This window comes from Pogona vitticeps, chromosome 1, assembly GCF_051106095.1.
Source record: "Pogona vitticeps strain Pit_001003342236 chromosome 1, PviZW2.1, whole genome shotgun sequence".
NCBI classification, from domain to species: Eukaryota; Metazoa; Chordata; class Lepidosauria; order Squamata; family Agamidae; genus Pogona; species Pogona vitticeps.
In genome coordinates, this window is record NC_135783.1 from 354286411 (window position 1) to 354296974 (window position 10564).

The following is a 10564-nucleotide window of genomic DNA, read 5'->3' on the forward strand; positions in this document are numbered from 1 at the left end:
CTCGGGGCAGGGACCTTATGTCAACTGAAGACTTTCGTAAACCCTAACCTGATGATCTTCAGTCTTTTGCTGAAGTTACTTTGCCAAACAGGGGAGAGGACCGAGCTTGGGAGGGGACTAAAGTTTTGGAATATAACTCCCAGCATCCTCTAGCCAAAATGGCCACTGTCTGTGTTGGCTAGAGGAGCATGGGAGTTGTAGTGACCAAAAAGCTAATTTTTTTCAGGCTCTGCCTTAAAACTGAATACGTTACATTCCAAGTGAGAAAGAGCCACAGCGTTGGTGGGTGTGGAAGAGGGCGCGCGTGCGGGGGGGGGGGAAGCCATGGGTACCTTGAGCCAGGAAGGGCTGGAGGGCACAGGCATCCTGCGAGCTGGGCCGGAGCTCAAAGATAGATGGAGTGATAGCAAAAATGCCTTTGCCATAACTTTCCTGAGAACAAGGTTCAATTTCCCATCCTTTTGCTGTCTTAGATAATGCTGCAAATCTATCCTGAGAAATGGGAAGGCTTTTTTTTTTAAAAAAGAGAGAGAAAGAAGGAGAGAAAAAGAAACCGGAGGGGGAAAAAACAGAAAGGAGGTGAGAAATATGATTCCTCCCATATTAGACCATTTACGACCAGTCTGGGAAGAGCAGGGCATGGACTTCTAGGAAGACAGAGAAACATATCTCTGGCTCTGTGCACTGGTGTTTCCTCTCTGGCTGAGCCCTCCATCAAAACCAATAACGGACGTTGCATGGCTGTGCAAGGCAGTTCTCCCTTTGCACGGTGGCTCAGCAATGTGCCGATTGTTTCCTGTGGAGGAAACCGATGGAGTAACGAAGTCTACCACATAGATTCGGATGTGGAACAGGACTGAACATACAGCCTGGAGGCAGGCGGTGCATCATGGCCTCTCCCAATTTGAAGAGACTCTTGTCCAGCAGGCCGAGGCCAAGAGACAGTCCTGAAAGCAGCAAAATCAGGGAGCTGGACAGGGGACAGATTGTACTTGTGTTCAGTGTGGAAGGGATGGTCACTCTCGAAATGGCCTCCTCAGTCACACTAGGTGCTGTTCCAAGTCCTCCATACAGAACACATTACTACAGGTTTTCGAGACTGAAGATTGCCTAATCTTTTTTTAGATTCTGACCTGAATGGATCCGTAACTGGATCTTTCCCCCCCATTCCAGGTGGGGAAAAAGATCAAGACAGTTGTATGTGTTACCACTCTTCCAGATGGAGCCTTTGTGCTTCTAGGTTTTGTCTCTCTTTGGGTTGAAAAGTTCATAGGATTTACCCAGAGTCGTGGCCTGACAGCGGGTGATCTAGCGCTAAACGGCTTCTCTGCTCCAATGCTGTGCGGTACTTGTATGTTTCAGTACAGTTTATGTACAGTTTCCCTCTGCTGTGTTAACCATTGCTTCCCTGTGCTCATCACACAGAGGTGCTGAAATTTTTCAGAAGAGCTATAGCTCTAAACGCCATCCCCATACACAGTGAAAAATGAGGCAAGAGTTCTGTGAGCATGAAAAGGGCCTGGAAAATCAAGGGGAAGAGCAAGGAGGAAGAAGGATCCAACACTGGAAAAAATCCAGCCCACAACTTGGTGCAGTGCTTACTCACATGCTTCACAAGGGAAATCACATTTCATGTCTGACTCCTCCCTTCCACTTATAGCAACTTCTACTTTCGTGACAAGACAGAACAAAGGAAGTGAGCAAACAAATCTCTTTGAAATACTCTGAGCAGGGGAAAGTTTGCGCTTAGAGACATCGATGTTTCTTTCGCTCATATCACAGCATTGTCACAAATAAAGGTGTTTTATTCTAGCTCTAGCTGAACGCCTTGGGAGCATCACGAACCACCGTCTGGTTGAAAAGAGTAATGCATCCTGAAAGGAAAAACTACAAAATGAGACTCTTTATTCATTTCTTCCGTTTTGACCCCCTCTTCTTCTCCAAACTGGGGCACGAGGCCTTTTGCCAGAAGCTTAAACTCAAAGGAAATTGCAAAGCAACTTATATTGAATATTAAAACAAAATGGAATTAAAAGCAATTTAAAAACAAAATGCAATGACCACCTGTCGGAAGTCCCTTCCTCAGCATTTTAGCCTGTTCCTAAAAAGCTTCTTGGAATTAAGAGGTCTTTGCTTGCTGGTCGGAAGACCCGCCGTCGTAAGATCGAATCCACGCGACGGAGGGAGCTCCCATCGCTTGTCCCAGCTCCTGCCAACCTAGCAGTTGAAAAGCATGTAAATGCAAGTAGATAAATAGGGACCACCTTGGTGGGAAGGTCACGGCATTCCATGTCTGGTCATGCTGGCCACGTGACCACGGAAACTGTCTACGGACCAACGCTGGCTCTACGGCTTGGAGACAGGGATGAGCACCGCGCCCTAGAGTCAGACACGACTGGACTCAATGTCAAGGGGAACCTTTACCTGCAGGACAACTAGGTGAAGAGGATGGAAGGACTACTGGATGGCTCAGTGGTTGAGGTTTCTGGCGGCAGAGCCCGAGGTCGGGAGTTTGATTCCCACCCAGGCCTCCTTGGCAGGGACTGGACTCAACGATAATGTTGCTTCTGAGTCTGGAGTTTGGCATTTTGGAATGACACCCATTTGTGTACAGAATCTGAATTCCACCTCCCATCCTGAGCACTTTTGATTTCACTTAAGCAGGATTGGGCCTAGTTGGTACTTGGCTGAGAGGATTCCAGAGAACATGGAGTGGGGGAAAAGATCCAGTTACGGATGCCAGTTGGACTCAGCAATTCTGAGCTAGATCTGACTCAGATTAAGACATCTTCTGGTGCTCCTAGGAGACGCATGTGTGACATGTTTGTGACAAATGCACCACAACCTCCAGTGTCTTCGCATAAAGGTAAAGGTAAAGGTTCCCCTTGACAATTTTTGTCCAGTCGTGTTCGACTCTAGGGGGCGGTGCTCATCCTCGTTTCCAAGCCATAGAGCCAGCGTTTTGTCCGAAGACAATCTTCCGTGGTCACATGGCCAGTGCGACTTAGACACGGAACGCTGTTACCTTCCCACCGAGGTGGTCCCTATTTATCTACTTGCATTTGCATGCTTTCGAACCGCTAGGTTGGCGGGAGCTGGGACAAGCGACGGGAGCTCACTCCGTCACGTGGATTCGATCTTACGACTGCTGGTCTTCTGAACCTGCAGCACAGGCTTCTGCGGTTTAGCCCACAGCGCCACCACGTCCCTGTTAGTGTCTTCGCATGCCAAGCAGACTCTTTCTCTCTCTCTTTCCTTCTCTTTCTTTCTTTCCAATTTTTTTGTTTCTTTGTTTCTTGCTTTCTTTTTCGTTCGTTCGTTCGTTTGCTCCTTCGTTCCTTCCTTCGATCATTCATTCATTCATTCATTCATTCATTCTTTCTTTCTTTCTTTCTTTCTTTCTTTCTTTCTTTCTTTCTTTCTTTCTTTCTTTCTTTCTTTCTTTCTTTCTTTCTTTCTTTCTTTCTTTCTTAATTTTCTTTCTTATTTTCCTTGGAAGGAAACCTTTGGAAACATAAAGACCAAGTGAAGGGGAAAGGACAACACTGGGTGGCCCAGCAGCCAACTTTTGTGGTAGCCATTTCCACTGGGGCAGGATACGTCCCATCCTAGTTCTGAAAGCAGCTGTGGTTCACACCAGCCCTCAGGCTGTCGGCAACTGATGAGTAAGAAAATCATGTATCTGAAGTGGGAATGGAAAATAAAAGGTGGAAGGAAGCATCAATGTTTTAAAAAGAAGAAAATAAAAATGCAGTAAAATAAGTTGGCACAAATACAGCCTTTGAGACCAGAAGTTGCATAAAGACACTGGGGAAGATACAGTGGTTCCTCGCATAGCGATGGTCCCTATGGGGTATTTTCGCTTTGCGATGACCACAGGGAAGCGATCATTGCAAAGCCCCCATTTTTGGCCAGCTGATTGGCATTTTCAATATGGCCACCGGGTAAACAAAATGGCTGCCTACTGTTTTCAATCACGGATTCCTCGCTTTAGAGGCACCGAAAATGGTGGCGCTATGGAAGATCTTCACTTAAAGGTGAGTTTTATGCCCATAGGAACGCATTAATCATGTTTTAATGCATTTCTATGGGCTTTTTATTTTTGCTTAGCGATTTTATCGCTTAGCAGCGATTTTTCGGAATGAATTAACTTCGCTAAGCGAGGCACCACTGTATTGTCATTATTAGCGTCACTTCTAGCGTTTGGGCAGCTGAAATCAAAGCACTTGCAGGCAGGATATTGAGGTACAAATTATTCCACGTCCTTCTCTGACACCCTTCTGTCACTCCCAATTTATGTACAGCAGGTATCCACGGGGGAGCAGTTCTAAGCCCCATGGATTAAAAAAAAATGTGGATGTATTGAACAGTATACATTGCATGGCCTCTGGCTCCCTGTAGTGGACAGTTCTGGTCAATGCACTTGGGAAATGCATATAAATGCTGTATTTTTCCGTGTATAAAACAACACTTTTTCATAAAACAATTAGAGGAAAATTTGAGGGTCTTCTTATATATGGAAGTAAAAAGGGGGGAAGGGATCAAAGCGCTTCGATCCCTGCTTTCCCCCTCCACGTTTTGCAAAGAAAGTGGAGGGGGGAATCAGAAACTGCTTTCCTCCTCCACTTTCTTTGCAGAATGTGGAGGGAGAAAGCAGCTTTTTGCAAAGAAAGTGGAGGGGGAAAGGACTTTCCTCACAAGGAAGTGGAGGGGGAAAGCAGGGATCAAAGTGCAAAGGAGGTGGAAGGGGGGGGTCATCACTGGCAACAAATTGGGAAGGGGAGGATGCCAGGGCTTTTTTGCAATCTTGCATGCTGCCTCATGGGTTTGGCTGGGAGGGGCCAAACTGGTTTGGGGTGACTGTCAATTTACCCAGCAGGAACAACTTGTTCCTTCCTGCCTCAGAGCTTTCTCCCCTCTCTTTCATCTCTGGGCAGTGAGTAGTCTGTTAGGGGCGATCGCCAAGTCTCTCAAGGCCTGTGGAGGCAAGCAGTCATTTTTGTGCTTTGTCTTTGGATCTGCTCGACTGCAAGGAAAGGAAACCTTTTATTCTTTCTACAACGGATGGCCCAGAGTGAGTTATAGAGACTGTAAGGGCCAGTTGATGAGAAGAAAAAAAAAGGGGTGGGTGGGTTAAATCGGGGAACTAGAAGCTACTCTGCTCTGCAAATGCCGGTACTTCTACGGCACTGCTAGAGGACTTTAAGCAGAAATTCAAAACTCTGCAATTGAGCACTGGGGGTGGAGTGTGTGTAGATGTCATCCATCTTGGTCTGTTTGGATCTGGGTGAGTGTTTTCGATGGATTGGCCTCAAAGCTGAAGCCTTCCACTTGAAGCCTTTTTCCCAGGGGAACCACATTTATATTTCTGTGGAGGTGTAGAAATTCTCCCATAATGGAGAATTATGGGATATGTAGTCCATGAAATCTGAAAATCCCATCCCTCCTCACCCAGCCTCTCTCTGAACTCCTGGCTTTTCGGTGCCCCTGACCATGTGCAAATAAACGGCACCACAAAACACTTCAGTGCGGAGCGAACGTGCGAACAGGACACGGGGAGTGAGAGCCCCCACGACTGTGCATCATGCGATCTGGTCTCCCCAGCTTGGGACCGCGGGAAGCAGATCAGTCCCCCGGGCCTTCCGCTGACCCCCTCTGGGTTGCCGGTCCTGTACGGAGCCAATCCAGGGCTGGAAAGGAAAGAACCGAAGGACCTGAAGTGAGTGAGTCCGGTGAGGTGCCTCAAGGAAGACACAAGAAACAGAATTCACGGATGAAGCAAATAGGCGAAATGGGGGGCGAGGCGGTGAATGGGGTGCCCGCCTATGGTCTGAAGTTCTTTTGGTTTCTCTTGCAAAAGCCATTCCTTCATTTTCCTGTCAGAGACCAACATCGCCCCCAAAAGAACAGATCTCGTCATGCCTGCACGGTGAGCGTTAGATCCTCGCCCCAAGGTGCCACGGCGTGCGTCTGTCTGCCACAGCTCACTGTCTCGGATTATTATTAGAGCTCTAAAGATTCAAAAGCACGCCTGGAACCATGCCAGAGAGATATTGGGCAAATGCAGTCTTGCAGGATTGGGACCATCACAGCTCTCCCCAACCCCCCCCCCCCGCTCTGGGATACTGGAGCTTTCTTGGGATCATTCCCAGGAAGGTGTAATCCAATGGATCTCCTCGGAGGTTTAACGGCGCCCTCTGTGCCATCCTCTGGCAGAACGGCTGAAACACACGTCTGTCAGCTCTTCAATGGCTAAGCGTCGGGCGAGGTGAGGGAGGGTGGATATTCGAGAAGGTTAATTTGACATTCTCAGCCGTACGGCATGAAAAACAAAATCAAAAGGGGGAAAAAAAAGCGAGGGATTCATGGCTTTTGACATTTTACAAAGGGTTTGCAGTTACCCAAAGCATTAAAAGCAGGCTCCTAATGGGAAAATGTAATTTTTGAGACCGGGAAATAAAACTTTAAACAACAGCTTGCAAATGCCGACCGGGCCTAATGGCCCCCACGCTGCCACGAAAGGGGAAGGAGACCAAACGGCGGCTTGAAACGGAGTGGAGGTGACGGAGGTTCAGGATCAAACCCGGTGCCGTGGGCAGGCTGAGGTGAACTCGCTCCCTGAACAAGCTCAGTCAAAATTTTAAAAAGGGAATTAATTGCCAGCAACGTCCTTGGTTTTCTGTCCTGCTACAGAAAAGTCCTCTGGCGGGCAAACAGCCGAGGCCTCCCTTGCCGGAACATGTCTCCTATCACAGAACAGGCTTCAGCGGGTGTGAGACCGGCCCCGATCCCCCTGCCTGTGAGAGAGGGGTCTCCACCTCCCCGAGAGTCAGGGCGAGGTTCCCGACCTGCAGTTTGCCTTGGCGTTGGAGGGGCAGGCACAGACGATGCCCTCAAGGCCACAGGGGTAGCGATGGCTGGGGTGGGATTTAAGGAGGGGAGTAAGGCAGGAGAATTGGATTCCGAAAGATCTCCTGTGTGGAAAATGAGTGCAGGGAAAACGCCCCAGAGGGAGACCACAGTTGCGATACAAGGATATCTGCAAGCGGGATCTGAAGGATTTAGGAATGGACCTCAACAGATGGGAAACTCTGACATCTGAGCGTTCAGCCTGGAGGCAGGCGGTGCATCGTGGCCTCTCCCAATTTGAAGAGATACTTGTCCAGCAGGCCAAGGCGAAGAGGCCATCCCGAAGCCAGCAAAACCAGGGAGCTGGACAGGGGACAGATTGGATTTGTCTTCAGTGTGGAAGAGATTGTCACTCTCGAATTGGCCTCTTCAGCCACACTAGACACTGTTCCAAGACCGCCATTCAGGGCACGTGACCATTGTCTCTCAAGACTGAAGCATGGTGAGGAGGACCGCTGGGCTGAGGCCGTGCACTCAGGAGGCACTCAAGGCCCAAGAGGTGCCACTGCCACGGCCGGAGCGCTTGACAGTCGGCTGGGAGACCTCCAGGATCCTGAGCCCAAACACTGGCGGGAATTTCTGGTACCACACCTGAAGGACAGATACACCAGGACGAGGCCAGCCTCCTCCTTCCATGGAGGAGGCCATGGCCTCAGGCAGCGGTGGTTGCTGAGAGGCTGGAGTGATGTGTCGGAGGAGAAGTTGGTGCCCCGTCCGGTCAGTCCTGGGCTCCTCCAGCTTGCCTGAGGCCCACACAGGTGTGTGTGTGTGTGCACGATAATGGCTTCTTCCCTAACCTTGAGGACTGAAGAAAGATCCAGAGGCCCAACCACCGGGCGTTGAGGCGTGGAAGGGAAGTGGGTGCCGTTGGATTCCTTGCCTCAGGCTGCTGCGACCTCTCTTGGCGTGGCCCCACGCCCTCCGGCCAAGCCCAGCCAGCAGGGGGCCTCTGCGTTTGGGAGGCAGCAAACTCCTGCTCCAGGCTTGGGAGGAATGTGGCGTTCTCTCTAAGAAGGAGAGAGTTCAGGACTTCGGAGAGGGGAGACCGCCAGTCCAGTTCCTGTTGAAACCCGGCACGGACTTGGTGGCCCACAATGCTGGACTCGCCAGGCTCCGCTGAGTGCCTTGGCGAGTCCTTCCTGTCTTCTCTCTTCTCCCTGGGGAGAAATGCTCGTGAACCACCAGGGCACTGCACGGCTGGAATGGTTTCCAGCTGGTATTTTCAGCGAGCTGGAGAAACACAAACCTCCTCTACATGTGATGGAAAAAGGCGTGGAATAGTCTCATCGTTTCCCTGAGATTTGAGGAGACCATTATATCCTCTGCACACACAGACACACACACACAAGACCAACTGGGAAGGGGGAGGGAAGGTGCAGATTTAACATAACAAAGAGGGTTGAGGCTTCATATGGGTGGCACTCTGCTCCCCCTTCATTCCAAGAAAAGGGAAGCCTTTGGTATTAGGAGCACCTGTGTGCCTTCATGAACTGGTTCGGAACTGGGAAGGCTGGGCTTAAGATGGCCAGAAAGTGGCCCTTAATAAGCTCTCTCTTCCCATCCTTTTTTCGCCAAACCCCAGAGGCTCGCTCTTCAGTTCTGCAACGGCATTCACTCCAGGAAGTTCTTCCGGAGTCAGAAACAAAGGTAATTCACAACGTGCTTGGAGGTGGCCCCTCCTGAAGGCAAACATTGCTTCTAAGGATTTTGGGGGGGGAAAGAGAAGAAAAAAAATGGATAAAAGCAAATCAACCCGCCAGATGATCTGTCCTTCCAACAGATTAAAGCTTTTGACTGTCTGTTGGCTGAGAAGGCTATCTCCAAATGTTTATGGACCTCGATTTGAAAGCTAGCATTCCTGATGAGGCCAAATTAGAGGCAGCCACGCTGCACAAGAGACGCTGCGGGATCTTTGATACTAGCCACTTGAACAGGTGAGGCACAACAGAAAAAAAAGGGGGGGGAGACACTCGGGTATGACAAAACAAAGTTTGTACCATGGAAGGCAGCAGAGTTATGTTAGGGTTTTAGGTTTCATTGGCCAGTGAATTAATAGATTCTCTCTGCTCTGCATCCAAAAGTTTCTGGACACCAATGGTGTCATTTAGCTGAAGATGTAAATCCTCGCTTGTCTCATTTTGGTACATGAAAGTGAGAAATCACAACCTTGGTCTCCTAGCTAGCTCATGAGAGCTTTCCCATTCACGAGAATGACTGCAAATTTCTCAAAGCGGGATAACGGCTACTTTGTTTTGTGAACGTCTGAGAATGAGAAGGTGGCATATTTCACTTCTGCACGATCAGTCATTCCTTCTGTGCTTGTGGTGAGGATATGTCCTTCGCTTCTCCAAAGATGCTCGTTTTTTGCCGAAACCTGCTGTGCAGACCGTGGGGACCTGGGCAGAAAAATGAGCTCCGCGTCTCACTCTTGTGCTGGAGGTGAGGAATTTTGCTCCTATGTGTCTTGTCATGTCAAGATAGCTGGAAAGCCCCTTCTCCATGTTGCACCCACCCCAGTCAACTCTGGAGGGAGACCTCAGAGCAGATCTTAACATACAAGACCCTAGATGTGAGAGAAGACACCTTCCCTCCAGTTCTTGGGTCCCAAGCCAGCTTGTGCCAGAAAGGGAAGCTTGGAAAGAGTGCTTGAAAACAGCGAAATAGTTCACAGCAAAATAAAAACACAGTACTATTAACATTAAAAGGGACGTGGTGCTGCTGCGGGTTAAACCACAGAAGCCTCTGGGCTGCAAGGTCGGAAGGCCAGTCGTCGTAAGATCGAATCCACGCAACAGAGGGAGCTCCTGTCCCTTGTCCCAGCTCCTGCCAACCTAGCAGTTCGAAAGCATATAAAAAAATGCGAGTCGATAAATAGGTACCAACACGGTGGGAAGGTCATGGCGTTCCGTGTCTAGTCGCGCTGGCCACGTGACCACGGAAACGGTCTTCGGGCAAATGCTGGCTCTATGGCTTGGAAATGGGGATGAGCACTGCGCCCTAGAGTCAGACACGACTGGACTCAATGTCAAGGGGAACCTTTACCTTTACCTTTACGATTAATATTGTCCCCCTCTGCCTCTGCCGTATCTTCATTTAATTCTATCCTAACTGGCTTGGGGTTTCTGGAATTATACTCCAGAAAAGAAACTTTCCTACACTCTGGGGTGAGATGTCTATCTCATCCCCTGTGTAGTCGGTCTGTATTCTTTGACTGGCGGCCTGCTCTTATCTCCTCCCCTGGAGCTTCTCTCTGGAGTCCTTTCAAACAAGCACTTTCCAACTCAGGAGATCCTCCTGTTCATTAATTAAACTGTTTCTTACTGTTTTTTCTCTCCATTATTTTAAATACGATGGGGAGGTGAATAAATTTTTTTATTACTTTGATTTATATAGCAAAACCTGGTCCAAAAATATACACAATGGCACAAGCAGTTTTTGAAGAGAGGCAGGACTGGGGGCGAGACATTCAGCTGGGGTCATTGTGAAAGGCCTCCCTGAATCGTAGTGTTTTTAACTGCCTCTTAAATGAGGGGGCAGGAAGGGCCCGGCTCCTCGGGGAGCTGAATCCGTAATGTAGGTGTCACCACTGAGAAGGCCCTGCCTCTAGTCGATGGCTTAAGGGCCTCCCTGAGGGTGGCTATACGGAGGAGCCTGG